This window comes from Eucalyptus grandis, chromosome 5, assembly GCF_016545825.1.
Source record: "Eucalyptus grandis isolate ANBG69807.140 chromosome 5, ASM1654582v1, whole genome shotgun sequence".
Taxonomy (NCBI): domain Eukaryota; kingdom Viridiplantae; phylum Streptophyta; class Magnoliopsida; order Myrtales; family Myrtaceae; genus Eucalyptus; species Eucalyptus grandis.
In genome coordinates, this window is record NC_052616.1 from 15,060,129 (window position 1) to 15,076,294 (window position 16,166).

The following is a 16,166-nucleotide window of genomic DNA, read 5'->3' on the forward strand; positions in this document are numbered from 1 at the left end:
GACGTGAAGCAGATGAGTTAAATATTTGCAAACTACATTGATTTTGCTTCAGAAGAACATAGTTAGGTGGTCATCTTGTTTATCAAAATATAGCTAGAACGGTTACCTTTGTATGCTTTCTCATAGATATGGGGCAACGAAGCTAGATAATTCACTATTACAGTGATAGATGTACCGGTGGTGTCATAACTTGCGATAAGCAATCCAAAGATCTTGTTGGACACATCCATTTCGTAATAAACACTACCGTCATCATCTGCTTCGGTAAGCAATCGAGACAGCAAGTCCCTCAACTTTGCATCTTTTCCCTCTGAGATCTCCTTCGTCCTTTGTCTGATAATGTTGAGAAGCTCTTGCCTTATTACTTTTCCTCCTTCAACAGCTTTACTGAATGGCGTCCCCGAAATATTGATAGGTACCGAAGTGAATCCCGGAGCAATACGAGCAAATGGGTCGGCGAATTTCGACACAACCTGAGGGTCCTTGATGTTCATGAACAAACGGCATGCCAAAGCAAAGGTGTAGTTCTTTGTCAAAGGAAAGACCTTCACTTCCTTATAAGGAGACCAGTCACTCTCCAAGTGCTCCCTAGTCATGGAGTCCATGATAGGAATGTAATGCTGGAGGGCCTCGGGTTTTAGGAACTCCAGCAGAAGAAGCTGCGCATTTTCTTGGGGTCATATTTGTTAAACTTCTCCATGGTTTCGGGGAAGATGATGACCTTCTTCATGGAGGAGGGCCACCAGGTGGTGATGTACTTGTCCTGGCCAGAGAACAAGAACTTGTTGCCGGAGGCGCCGCAGAACACGGCCATGTCTTCCCCGAGAAGCGAGGTACGGAAGACCTCCGGGGAGTATTTGGCCGTGCGGTCATTTATGAACTTCTCAGGGCAGCCGCTCTTCGCAGCACCGACAAAGTCTAGGGATTCGCCGATGATGGGCCATCCCTTTTTGCCAGGCGGCAGGTTAGGAGAGGAGGATTTCTTTCGGAAGACGAGGAATAGGAGGTAAAGAGAGATGTAGAAGATGGAGAGGTAAAGAAACAGCTGGTAATAGAAATCCATCTTCTCCTTCTCCTTCTCAGAATGCAGACACAAATACTGAGAAGAAGAAAAAGATGGCTAAGGTCTAGGATGGAGAAAAACCACCAGGATTGGGATCATATATATAGGAGGAGGAGGGGATTGAGGTCACCATGCATTTGGTCTAATTTGACGAATTTTTTAAGTAATAAATATATTTCTAGACCGTAAATTACGTGATTTGACCACTTCCGCATTTAAGTGAGTTCCATATATGCCCATATATTGATCGATCTGAGTTAATACTAAAGATATAATACAAAGATGGAAGAAGAGGTGTTGCACGTCATCAATTTTCACTATGATGACATAAACATTTTTATGTCAAAAGAGTGAGAATTCCAGTACTCAAAATTCACAAATACAAACGGAGACTAGCACCACGGCTGTTGTCCAAAAATGACCGTATTAGACCATCTTATGCATTGTGTTGGTCATTTGTGTTTGGTCTACGTACGTAATTCGGTTAGCCTCATTAACCCTAACTGAAAACATAATATCAAGACTGACAGGAGTAGTTGTTTGTTTTTTTTTTTTTTTATAACCCAGGGAACCCCATAAGCCAACAACCGGCGAGCAAACCCTAGGAGAGCGACTGCAGAACCCACCACCACAGTACTCCAAGTAAGAATTGCCTTTGGGATTCGAACTTCTCCCCTTCATGAGGGGTAGAAAGCTCCAAGCTAACTGCGCCACAACAGGCGGTGGTTGACAAGAGTACTTAATTGTTTATAACGTGAAAATAGCTTAATTCACCTCCATTTGCATGGTCATGGATATAAACTTGGCCATCTTAATTTAGATCCTCTAAATTTAGGAGGAGATATGGTAGCCAAATATATGTATATATATATACACACACACACACATATATATATATATATATATGTATGTGTGTGTGTGTGAAAAGATTACATTTGTCTGTAGTGATTTACATCACGATTGTGTACTAATTGAGAGGTTTGAAACTGGATAAATTGAGCGAATCCACTTTCAATTAATTAAGATGCGGTCTATATCGTAATCTTCTATTTGTAATCTAGTTAATATTTTATTACAAATTTCTATGCTAATGGCCTAGGAAATCCTCTGGGAAGATGAGCATCAACACCTAGAGAAACCTTTTTTGTTGTTTACGATCGCAAGTCAAAAATGACGTGCATATGTAATTTCACATGATGATTAGATGCCGTCCTCTTTAAGCTCATTGGCTTTGGAGAGGAATGTCATTTCATATTGCTTAAAGGTCTGGCATCGACCACAAAAATATGAAGATAATTTTTCAACCTAAAAAGTGAAAAATTATAGCACGGGAGAAAGTTCTTTTAGGGTTGCTTTTGCTTGTTTGGTATGATTTGTCTTTGCAACGTCTTTCCGTTTGTGCAAATCAATGCAACTAAGTTCCATTCCGTCATTGTCCAAAAAAAAAAAAAAGTTTCCATTCCGTCACTTCAAATAGTATCCAGGCGCGCGTTTCGTTGTTGTAAATCGCGCCATCATGACCCGTGTGGTCCACGTTGATTGAAATGTACGGGTGCGAAGACTTTGCTACCCAGGGCATGACATGTGGGGTCAATCGAGATGAATCGCCAGCTTCATGGACACTTTTTAGGCAAAACCTACTAGCGGTTCTCTGCGAAAATCGCCCCACTTTGAGGGTTGCAAATAAAATTCTTGTCAGTAATATTATATTTATTATCTAACATATTTATTATCTAAACTTCTTGACCTAGTCTAGTCTATAATCAGCTTGAAGATGACGTTGGACATTAAGGTGGAATCGACACATGGCTGCCAGAAACCACCTTAGGACTTTTTATGCATTCTTTGATTTATTTATATATGTGGTTAGGAAAAGGGAAATTCATCATATATATCCCTAATGACTAATTAAATAAATTTCACTACAAAAATGCCTGAGGCGTGCAAAGCCTTTGGAAGCATCTCGCGTAGATGTTATTCATCATTACTTCTTGAAAATATAATGATTTTATGCGGGATAGAATATGTTTAATTAGGCCTTTATTTCTAAAACTTGACTCCAGATGGTCATGTGATAAATAGGATGGTCAAAATATAGCTGCCAATAGGAATAAGTAGCTCAGTTTTGAATTTTGTGCAGGACTAATCTTCATTTTATCATTATTTTAATATAAAAATGCGTTCACATGAGTTCAAAGATCGCTTCGCAATCAATCTTTTGAGAAAGAACAAAGAATCGCTTTGCCATTGTAATTTTCTTGGGACTATAAATTAATCACCAGCTTCCTAAGAAGATATCTGATTGTGACCATGAATAAGATGGTAAATTATTTCCCATTTTGTGCGGATTTTATTGGATAAATACATATATTACATGGTAATTTTTTTTTAAATACAAGTACAAATATGCCCAAAAATAATCAGCCTCTCTCTCTCTCAAATTTATTTAGCTTCACTTGTGTTTGGGGTTCTCTGGAAAATGATATGAATCTTCTTTTATGGTGAATGATTAGTATATACATATATATATAATGTGTGTGTGTGTGTGTGTGTGTGTAGGTGTAAAGGAAGCCAGTCGGAAACCAGCTGAAGTGAAAAAAGCGCGAAAATGAAGAGCATTTAATTTAATGTGTCAAGCTATGACCGATAAAAAAATAATCAACTTGTCAAGCATATAGTTTAATGGTAGTTGAAAGCCGAACTAATCCCAGTTTTTCAAGGAAAGAGATTGTTTTTGAGTTATAGTAGTCAGCCAGCATTTTTTATTTTATCTCAATGATTGGTCTTTCGACCCAAAAAAAAAAAAAAAAATTCTCGATGATTGGTACTATTAAAATGATAAAATAGTAAGATCAAGGATCCATGATTTACTTTTGCATATTGTGGGTACTCCATGAATATCAAAGACACTATGTTTTCTTTTTTTTTTAGATTTTACTTTCACATAAATAAATTATATCGAAAAAAGAAATTTTCAACAAAATTTATATCAACTCTCCTAATTTTTTTGTTTTTGGGTCAACAACTCTCTTAATTTACTACATCAAAGAATTTGTCTTTTTTCATTACTCTTGCCAAGATATATTTACACAAAGCGTATAAGACATTATAGGAGTATTGAGGAATATACTAAATAAAGCTACGTTAAAAAGTTATGCATAATGAAGTATTTTGCTATTTTTTTGCAAATAATTTATGGATGATATTATTTTTGCCAATCCAAAATGATGAAATTTCATTGACATTTAAAAAAATTCTTTTAAAGTAACATTTTGATTTAAATTAATTTCATTTTTTTTTAAAATTTCACATTGGAGAATGCAACAAAGAGTTTTTTCTTTTTCTTTTTTTTTTTTGTTTCATCCTATCATCCCATTAAACATATCGTGTATAAAAGACAAATGATTAGAAAAGGTTTGAGGTGATATGCACAACAAATGTGAAAGTTTGTGAATAAGTGATGGTGTTTTAAAATAGTCTACATCAAAATTTTATAGATTGTTGATCCATTAATTTGCTAGACAATGTAGAAAAAATTAAACTTGTTCAAAATTCTTCTTTTCGACAAAACTAATTGCTATAGAAGTAAACTCTAACATTGATAAGAAAATATAGTGCTCATAATAAACAAAACAAAAATATGTAAAGTTCTTAATTATGGCAACTAAATCCTATGTAAAAAGAGAAAAGCTAAAAAAGAAGGAAAGTAACAAAATTTAGAGCTACTACTTTAAATTACGATTGAACGATTAAGGGTAATTTTGTCTTGTTGGTGAAAATTTGGTAGATTTAGTCAAATAAAATTAGAAAGGAAAAGTGTAGAAAGTCATAAATCTATTATATTAATACCAATTTAGTTATGAACATTTTAATTGTGTTATTTTAGTTCTAAACTTTTTAATATACTGTTAATTTAGTTATAAACATTTTGAACTAATATTAATTTAGTCATTCTAACTAATTTTCACTGAATATTGCTAATGTGAATGTCGGACGATTTATGTAGTACCAATGGTGTTATTGTTGACAATTTTTAATTATTTTTTCTCTTTGTTTCTCTCTCTTGTCTTCTTCCTTTTGCAAGTGATTGAGCACCAACCATGGCTAGGTGGGCTAGCCTCGCCTAGCCATGGTGAGGTTGAGCATTAGCAAGGGTTGGCCTTGCCAAATCTAACTTGGGCAAGGCTCACCCTCACCAAGGCTCACCCTCATCGACCAGGCGACACCCAGCGAGGGTTGGCCTTGCCAAGGCTAGATTTGGCGAGGCTGACCCTCATCGAAGCTTGGCCTAGCCATGGCCAGGAGACCCTCAATTCAATCATAAATTTCTCCATTTAGAAGTCGGTTGGTAAAATTAGAAAATTTATGAGTAAATTGATATATGGATAATAGATTTATGAATCATTGAATAATTCACCTATACTAATCATAATTGAGATCACATACTAGAAAGAATTAAAAATGCTGGCTAACTACCAGAACTCAGAAACAATCTATTTCCTAAAAGAATTAGGGTTAGTAACAATCTATTTCCTAAAAGAACTAGGGTTAATTCCACTTTCTTCTTCTTACCAGGTTCAATTCAAACATTGATGCAGACGTTGACCAGAAGAATTACAGTCGGTCTAGGCAATAATGCAGATGAATAATTAGAAAAGATATTTGGTGCCAAGTAAGGCTACGATCATATGTGTTCTTAGGAAGCTGATAATTAATATATACTCCCAGGAAAATAATAATGACAATGAAATTATTTGCTCTTTCTCAAAGGGTTGACTGTGAAACGATCTTTGCACGCATGCGAGCACATTCCAAAATTAACATAATGATAAAACGAATATTAGTCCTGCACACAATTCAAAACTGAATAACTTATTCCTGGCAGCAGCTATTTTTTTACCATACTAATTATCACATGACCATCAGCTATTAAGTTTTAAAACTAAAGACATAATTAAGCATTATGTCCCCCTATCAAATCCTTCAAATTTTTCAAGAGCTGTGATGACTAACATCTATGTTGGATGCCTCTAGACGCTTTGCACACTTAAGACATTTTCATAGTGAAATTTATTTAATTTGTCATTAGCATTATATGCGATGAATTTCCCCTTTTTCCAGATACATACATAAATAAACCGAAGAGTGTCCAAAAAGTCAGAAAATTACTTCTACTTTTCCCAGCCATATGTCAACTCAACCTTCATGTCCGACGTGATCTTCAAGCTGATTATTGACTGGACCACACCAAGGAGATTAGATGCGAAGGCTAATATAATTGCTTCTACTTTTAGCTATCATGTGTCAATTCAACCTTCGTGCCCGACGTGATCTTCAAGCTGACTATCAATTGGACAACACCAAGAAGATTCGATGCGAAGAATAACATTATCGGGGAGATTCATTTTGTGTGGCCTATTTCTAATCTTGAAATGTGAAAATAATCCTAAACCTATTGTATTAGTGCCAAGTTAATTTTATTTTTTTTCATGGTGTCAATTTAGTCTTAATCTTTCTAATTTGGTATCAATTCAATTATTCTGACTAATTTTAACCAAATATTATTGACATGGGCGTCACTTGACTTACGTGACATTGCTGGTGTTAACAATTTTTAATGATTTTTTATTTTTATTTTTATTTTAAAAATATATATTTTCTTCTCTCATTTCTTTTTCTTTTTACGGATGACCAGCCATCAGTCACATGTGATGGCCAAGCCGGTTGGCCTCGCCTGGCCATGGTGAGACCGAGCTTCAATGAGGGTCAACCTCGCCAAATCTAGCCTTGGCAAGGCCAACACTCGACCAAGCGACGCCAACCCTCGCCAAGCGTCGCCTATTCGAGTGTGAGCCTTGGCGAGGGCTCCCCTTGCCCAAGTTAGATTTGTCGAGGCCAACCTTTGCTAATGCTCAGCCTCAACATGGCTAGGCTAGGCTAGCCCACCTAGCCATGGTTGGTGCTCTGTCACTTGCAAAAGGAAGAAGACAAGAGAAAGAAATAAAAAGAAAAAATCATTAAAAAAAATCATTAAAAATTGTCAACAATAACGCCAATGGTATTACATAAATCATCCGACATTCACATTAGCAATATTCAGTGAAAATTAGCTAGAATGATTGAATTGATATTAGGTCAAAATGTTTATAACTGAATTAACATTAGATTAAAAAGTTTAGGACCGTTAAATGATGATGTGCTTTTCAATATTCAGTTTATTGACATTCACATTAACAATATTTAAGCATTGAACAGCCCCCCTGCTTGCCCTCTGTGACTACGGGATTGGGAGTGATTATTGTAATGTCAATTATCATAATATTTTCATTGCATTATTGAAAATATCATCACTTACAGCTTTTTCCTATAATTGAAGGGTTAAAAAAACCAAGAGTTTCATAAAACGATCTATAAAATCTATAAAAAATAATTGCAAAAACTGTAGACATTCAAAATTGCTAAGTACAAAAGATTACATTGGGAAATTGTCAAATGGTTTATGATTAAATTGGTCAAACCAAAAAGTTTATGATTTAATTTGTATCCATACTATAGATTTAGGACTTTGTTGATAATTTTGCCTTTGAACTTGCAATCTCGTGATATACATATAGTTCTTTTACCAATATGCTATCATATGTACAGTGATGGTGAACTTTACAAACTCCAATGTTGATGGATCGACGTGGAGCTTATGTGTTCCTCATTTAATAACCAACAAAACCTACATGAGAATTGAATCTGGATTGAAACCAATTGATAGAATCAAAGTAATCTCAGAGTGACATGGGACTAGTTCCCCTTTCAAAGAGATCTCCTACCAAATTTTATGTGGATGAATGTATATCTTCGTTGACGTGATTGGGCAACAGGAATGATACTGATTTTGGATTCTTGGGAGATACTAGCAAACCTTGCATCATCCCGATTAAGATCATAATCTCAACTTGGCTTTTTATATTTCAGGTCTGTCCATGTTCGATCAATCCATGGCCCAAACAGGATACGGTTTTTGAATATTAACTATTGTTCGGTATCGAATTATTACAAAATCACACCAATCAATACATTTTATGGGTGATTTTAAGAAATTGACCATGTAGAGATTGAATATAAGACGTCTCGATCCACGAGAGAATTAATTTGGGTCAAAATTATTTTAGAAAATTCTCGACCTTTAACTCCGTAAATATAACTACCAAGGATTGTTAGGGCACAGAAACGTAAAGCCGACACGATTCATCATTTAACGGTCCTTTGGTCTTTGCGAAGAAATTTTCGGATTCCATCGATGGACTTGGAATAAAATAAAAAAAAAAAAAGAGAATAAGAAATATATATATCCGATCAGAAATGCCTCAATTCCACAATATGAATGAAAGATTCGGAAATGCCCAGCTTAAGTCGCCCTACTTGGTATTCTATGTCTATTTAATGCTTCGCCTTTGCTGTTGTTGTCAAGTTTGACGAAAGAACCGCAGCGATTTACGATGGAAAGGCGAATTTAACTAATATTAATTTCTAGTGTATCCATGTAATTAGGGAAAAAGATTGTATCCATCTGCAGCGTTAATTGAGTTGTAGTTATATCTAATATCATTTTATTTTCATAACTTCATAACTCACAGCACCTGATCTTAACACGATTGTCTAAATGTTTTGTTGAACTATCATTCTTCGAGGTATGCAAATCGTCCTGCACTCAAAAGAAGGCTCCTTCATTTATGAACAGTTTGCACTAGCAAAATGTTCCGACTGGATTCACAAACGGTTTCATGGATGACCAAATCTCTGCACTCAGTCAAACTCCTGGTTTATAATTATAATAGAAGAGAAAATGGATTGTCTTGGTTTAGGATTAGATTACAAGTACTTTAAAAAGATAAATATATATCTATGAGGACAATTTCTATTTGTGACAACAACTTTGTACGAGTCCTTAACTTCACCTATTAATGTCAACCTCGGTTTTGCAGTTACCCATCTTTCCCCAAAGCCATCTAGCAGCACCATAGTAAGTCAAAGTCAAGCCAACAAAAACTTAGAACTCATTTGACATGGTTCTGAAAAACGTATGTCACTTTCGAGAAGCTGCAACCTAGTCATCAGCTGACGACAGGAGGTGCATCAGCTCACAAAGCACATCTGGTCAATAGTCATTCATTACGTATCATCAACGAAGATGGGCGGACTTACAAAAGAATGTGAACTAAATATCTGATAAAAAAATTATTAAAAAAGAAAAGGAATCACTTACATAATAAACAAATCGATAAACAATTGACTAAATAACAGCTATCCTGAAATTATTTTCAATAATAACCATGTCTTTCCTGACGTAACTAACGCATGATTATGTCATATTTAACATGTTTCACTGTTTTGACGACGGTCATCAAATGCAATTACTCCTAACCGATAGGTGAACAAGTAGAGTATACGAGGGGCACTTGAGAGAATCATGTTAACTCGGCAAAATGACCTTGTAACTTTGGAATAAGGGGTGCTCTCCAATTGTTTAATTTGGAAAACGGCACATATCAATTCTCTGGCTTGGCTGAGTGAACCGTAGATTTTGTACTGCATATGCTAAAGCCTCATAAGATTATAGAATAAACTACTATACGCACATTAATGATATGGACATCCTATGATCATATCATATTTTGTCATATCATGTGACTAAAATTATCTTGCACATCATGAATTTAGGAAAAATTACCAAAAAAGTTCTAAATGTATTACAATTATACCAATTTAGTCCTAAACTTTTTATTTGCCAATTAAGTCATAAACATTTTGTAATTGTGCTAATACAATTCACTCGGCCAAATTTAGTTTGGCGGCGCTAATGTGGGCTTTGATTGACAATTTTGTAATAATATTTTCTTTTTTGATTTTTATTAATTTTGTCCTCCTTCCTCCTTCTTCCTCTTGCTCCAGCAACTAGCTAAAGGTGAGGGCAAGTCGTCGAACTAAGGTAGCTAGCCAATGGCAAGGTGGGCAAGGGTGAGCTTGCTCAGCCACTAATGAGGCAAGCCCTTGCCAAATCCAATGGGGCAACGATAGCAAGGTCGAGCTCACTAATCCACTAGGGCCAAATCCGACAAGGACTTGCCTTGCTAGTGATTGGGCAAGCTCGCAATGAGCTCACCATTGGCCAGCTACCTCAGTTCGACGACCCGCCCTCACCTTTGGCCGGTTGCCAAAGTAAGAGGAAGAAGGAGGAAGGAGGAAAAAAAAAAAGGAACAAATTAATAAAAAATCAAAAATAAAATATTATTAAAAAATTGTCGACTAGGATCCATGTTAGTGCCGACTAGCCAAATTTGGCTAAATAGACTGAATTTGATAATTGCAAAAGATTTAGGACTTAATTGGCCAAAAAATAAGTTGGTGATTGAATTGGCACAAATATAATAGGCTTATGACTTTTTCGGTATTTTCCCCATGAATTTATGGTAGCACAAAAGCACAAAAAGTTTACATTTTAGAAGGCTCAGCAATTACATTTTTAAAATGGCGCAACAAAAAAGGTGATTAGCAGGAGTAAATTTGCTAAACACACTCAGTCACAAAAAGTTCTTTCAAGTGAAAATTTAGAGAGATCCCATGTCCATATTATTGAAATAGTGATCAAAGTTGTCGGAAACATAAAAAAGAATAAATATATAAATATTTATTGAGTAAACAACTAACTTGACAAATTCAATCCCTCAATTTGGCATAATTAGTTGGGGCATTGAGATAGTTCTAATTTAGGAATTGGATGTTACTAGTTGAATCTTATCAAATGTGTGCAGACAATTGTGAGTAAGAGTAAATTGCATAGGCTAAAGGTCTAGACTTTATTGGTTCATAGGGCTCACAAAGTATGTTATGTCATTGAATCATCAAGAAAAAGAAACTATGAAAATGCTAGATGATATAAGAATACCCAAAAATAACCCTAAGTGGCAAAGAAGTTAGAAAAAAACAAAATCTAAAACAACGTAAACAATAGACATAAAAAAATCAAAACGTGCCCCCATTTGGTCATGGCATAGGGCTCAAAATGAATTTTTCACATGGGTATTATCAAACTTGTAACTGTGAAAGCTAGTATGAGCACCTAAAGGGGGTGAATAGGTGTAAAAATAAATCCCCCTCGGTGAAGTGTGCAATTTAAATCAGCAATAGATTATGAAAATGAAATTAGACTCTTATAAACAAATCGAGTTACAATCAAAGTAAAAGAGCTTAGGGAAGAGAATATGAACATAGAGTTTATAGTGGTTTGACTTAATTCAAGCCTATGTCCACTCTTCCGCACTGATAGCCCACCAACTGGATTTCACTATGAACAAAAGAGTTGTTACAGTAAAGCTCTTCCTTGATTTCACAGTGTAGAGACTCTACTACACTTCCTCAAGATCTCACAAAGATATAGACTCTCTTTTGCGTACAAGATTTCGCTCAACAGTTTAATTGACTAAGAACAAGGAGCTTCAGACTTTGGAATTCTTCTATCGCGCACTGCCTCGAACAACTGGATCGTCTTCCTTATATACTCCTTTATGCCATCACACCCGTTGGCACTTACCAAAGGAATTCTTCTAATATACTCGTTAGACAGAATCAATTAGGAAGATTTTCGAGCTATTTGAGGAACATGACGATAGCCCATCAATCTTGCTCGCCCATACAATCAGGATCTAGGTTTCCATAAGTAAAACCTTCCAAGTATACTTCGCCAATCAACGGATCCAAAATCCTTGAATCAATCTTGATTGAATAATGGATTTCAACATGCTATATCCAGCCAAGAGATCTTCTTTAGACGATAGAATCAAATTCTTAACGAAATACTTCGTTTCGGATAAGCCTTTTTCGACGGTTTAGAAACTATCAATGAGGATAGACTTTGAGTCTTGAGTCTGGCAGTCCAGAGGTTTTCAGATTTTGATGGAAGAGTCCGCAAGTCTTCAGACTAGACTGATAGAAACGTTTTGTCAACTTCAAAACACTCAAGGAAGTTTTCTCTAACAGTAACTATTTTTGGATCAAAAGTTATGGTCATTTTAGTTTTTTTTTTTTGGCAAATTTTTCAAGTCCACTAGTTGGATTTTTTGTTACACAAATGCTCCAATTCAAACTGATAATATGGCTATCCTAACTCTTCTTGGATCAAAAGTTAAAAGGGCCTTTTGCTTTCAAATTCTCAAATTTCATTTCATTCCCAATAACTATCCCGATCATGTCACGGTTGGGGAGACAGGTTTAGAGGTAATGCCCAAAAGGCAGGCCAATGGCCCTTACCTTTAATTCCATTTCAAACTCCTTCAACATAGTAATGGGCCCTAGAAGGCAATGGCGGAGGCGGTGACATGGCTCGTCCAACAAATAGAGAGAAGCCCGAGGGAAGAGAGAGAGAGACCTTCTTCTCTGAAATTTTTTAGAAAACATAAAGAGCAAGATGAAGTTTTCTCGAGAAGGAGGGGGAGCAGAGAGCATGGGAGGGAAGAGAGAGGCCTTTAGCATTGAGAATGTCAGGGAAGAGAGAGGCCTTTCTCATTTGAATTATTAGAAAACATAAAGAGGAGGATGAAGTTTTGTAAGTAGGGACAAAGGAAGGGCACAGAATGTCAGTAACAGAGGAGATGATGGAAAAGTAACAAAAGGAAAAAGGAGAGAGAGTGTTTCAAAATTTCTGCAAAGTGGGACTTGCATGGTTCACGTGGCAAGATTCAATCGGACAGACCTTTTGCTGACCTGGTAAAACTAGCCTATGTAATATTTTCTCCCATCTGTACTGTCTAGCTACTATCACTAGGAGTTAATGCAAAAGATTGTGGAGGTGATAAAAGTTGCCTTGTATTTTTGTTGGTGTCGGGATGACTATGCTCGAAAGGTATGGCTTCTTGTATCCTACTTGTTCTTCTAATCATAAAAGCAATGAGAGTTACCTTAGGTGGGCATGTATAGCATATTCATCTTCCTCTCTCTTTTGCTCATTTGGGCCGAGGGAAATTCTCGATATCATTAAAACGAATTAATGCAATCTCAAAATGCATGAGATAAATATATTTTCTTTCAAAGTAAAAATATTACATCGATGATATTATAAGTTTGTGTATAATCTCAAACCTCACGAACTTACATGTGACTTGCATATGACATGAATATAAGAGAAATTCGACTCACACATGATTTGCATGTGACAAAGGGTGTTGATGTACCATTTTGCATCATTTAATCAGGTTTGATTCGGGATTTTGGATGTCAACATACAATTGAATTACTCATGATCTCATAATCATTTAGGTACTAATTAATGAACGTCCAAAGATTACTGACCCTCACCTACAATCATGTCACCATAAGTACAGTGAGGATGCTCGTTTCCGGTGGGGGCCTACATACACCAATCTATATTGTCTAGCTACCATCACTAAGGGCAAAAAATTGTGGAGTTGATAATAGTGGCCTTTGTTTTTTTTTTTTTTGGTTTCAAAGTGACTATGCCTGAAAGGTAATGGCATCTTGGATGCTACCTGTTCTTTTAAACCTAAAAGCAATGTGAGTTTCTTTGAGTGGGTATGTATGGCATGTTCATCTTACAAGCTTGTGAGTAATCTAAAAAGGTCATGAATTTTCATGTGATTTGCACATAATTTGCATACAAGAGAAGTTCGGCTTGCAAGTCATTTGCACGGGAGAAGGAGTATTAAAGTATTATCCTATATCTCTTGACCGGATTCAATTCGGGATTTGTGATCTCCTATGCAATCTACAAATGTTTGTCTCTTTCGGCCCTTTTTTCAATCATTTCCCTCCGCCTCCCTTCTCTCTTTTTCACCCTTTAGGTGGCTAGAAATCATTCACCTACACAATGAGCTGGAAAAGAAAGAGCAACCAATCGAAGAAATAAAAAGAAATATTTTTTAACTCTACACCCTCACCAATAGTTGCTCTTCAAATTGCTTTCCTCTTTTTGCCGATTTCTCTCCTTGAATGTGATTCTCGGTAAGTCAAGGAGATGCCTTTAGGATACAATTGTCGATACCAAAATTTTTGTCAATAATTCAAATATGCATTTTTCAAGGTAAGGGAATTAAAAAAAATATATTTGAAGCAAATAAAAAATGATAATAATCAATAATTCAAATATGCATTTTCGGTCCATTAAAATCGATTCATGCCCCACTAGTCCGTTTGAACTCAATCCTTAGCCCAATCAAGATAACAATTCATATCGGCCACGCTCGGCCCGTGTCCCGCGCCGGAAACTGAGCCCAAGTCGGATTCGTTCAAAAGAATTTGGAAAGGAGAAAGGATGACACGCGTCGTCCTCGCCCGATAGAGGGTCCCACGAATGAAACGTGTCGTCGATTCAATGGATGATCGCATGACGTGGCATAGGATTTGCATGCAATATTTTCTCGACGTGACGAACGGGACCGTAACCTCCCTCCCTCTGTCGTCTCAACCGACTGGATCTCCAATGTAAAAAGAACGGATTTTGCGCCGGGAGTGGGGGGCAGTTTCCCGGACGGTTTCTGCTCTTCCATCGCCTTCCGACGTCGTGCCGGCCGCCGCCGGTCGATGCCAGTCGCCGAGGCTCCACATCTCGCTCTGTTCTGCCCTGTATATTGGCCGCGAAGCGCGAAGCTCGGAGCAGTCGATTCTCTGATGAAACTCGATCCAGACTTCAGAAACGGATCGCTGAGGGCAAGACAATGCCTCTTCAGAAGCGATTCCTTTTGCTCGACTTGCGGCTTCCCAAGTCATCCCTTCTTCTTTTTTCTTTTTTTTTTTCGAAGACGACGGCTCCACGTCGTTCCATGGATGGAGGTAAGTCATCTTACTTTCTCTGGTTTCGATTTTGGTTCAATTGATAGGACCGATTCCTCATCGGCTTTCTTTTCCATCGCCATCTGGACGCTGTTCGCTACTGACCTTCGCCAACCGCCGCTCCCACGGACGCGTCTGGATGATTTCGTTCGGCTCTGTTTCTGGCCAAGAAGCTCGAGGTTCCTAGTTCTCGGTTGAAGCTCTTTCGCTAGCGTCGATCTTCACCGTCGATCTTTCTCGGACTTCCTCTTACTAGTTTACAACCGGTCGAGATCTGGACGCTTCCTCGTTAAGGTAAATTGCATAGTACTCTGTCTCTGTCTCTTACGAACGAAACGAAAGCCCCTCTGTTCTACCTTGTTTTGAAACCGAGATCCATGTTTAGGGTTGTCAGCATTACACGAAAACTTAACTAGTTCTGGTGACTCAAAACTGCTGCTGCTGTTGTTATTGTTGTATGAATTTTGGAAGACAAATTGCCTTACTTCCATGATTCTGCTTTGTTCTGGTGATGCACATGGCCTGATGAACGAAATGTTTCTATGAAGCTTTTGCGAAGTAATTTCTGCTGTTCGTTGATTTGATTATGTGACGATTACTTTTGAATGGCTTGGTACAACCCAAGGTCATCATTCTATTTGGTTTGCACAAGCCAAAAATTATTCCGATGGTCTGCAAGAAGATCAAAAAATACAAAATTGTATCAAGAATTATCTACAAAAAAATATGAGAATATCCTCTGGTGTGGAGGGAATTGCACGCATAGAAATTCGAAAAGAATTGATCTGATCCAAATCATAATTTATATGGGATTCCCCAAAGTTATTACTAGAAGGCAAGACGTGAAGAATAGAAGAATTACAGATGAATGTACAAAAAGAACTTAATTGTGTGAACCGAAAACTCAACATTGCTATTACAAGAATTACAAACCCTTACGGGCACCCTAATATTCTTGCAAAATTTATAGCTGGATAGTTAAAGAATAGAGTTTCATTTTGCAAAACAATAAAAAAGGCTATTGAATTAACCAAACAGGTAGATACAAAAGGAATTCAAGTACAAATTGCAGGTCACCTTGACGGAAAAGAAATTGCACATGTCGAATGGATGAAAGAAGGTAGGGTTCCACTACAAACCATTCGAGTTAAAATTGATTATTGTTCCTATGGAGTCTGAACAGTCTATGGAGTATTAGGCATCAAAATTTGGATATTTTGGGAATAAGAATATTTTCCCTGGCTTTACTCTTTACACTATATCCATTGAT

The 16,166-nt window shown here is 36.8% G+C and overlaps 1 pseudogene; it reads right to left on the bottom strand.

Moving 5' to 3' along the window:
* Nucleotides 1-62: 62 nt before the first annotated feature.
* LOC120286220 lies at nt 63-1,118 on the bottom strand (annotated as a pseudogene).
* Between the last annotated feature and the right edge of the window lie 15,048 nt (nt 1,119-16,166).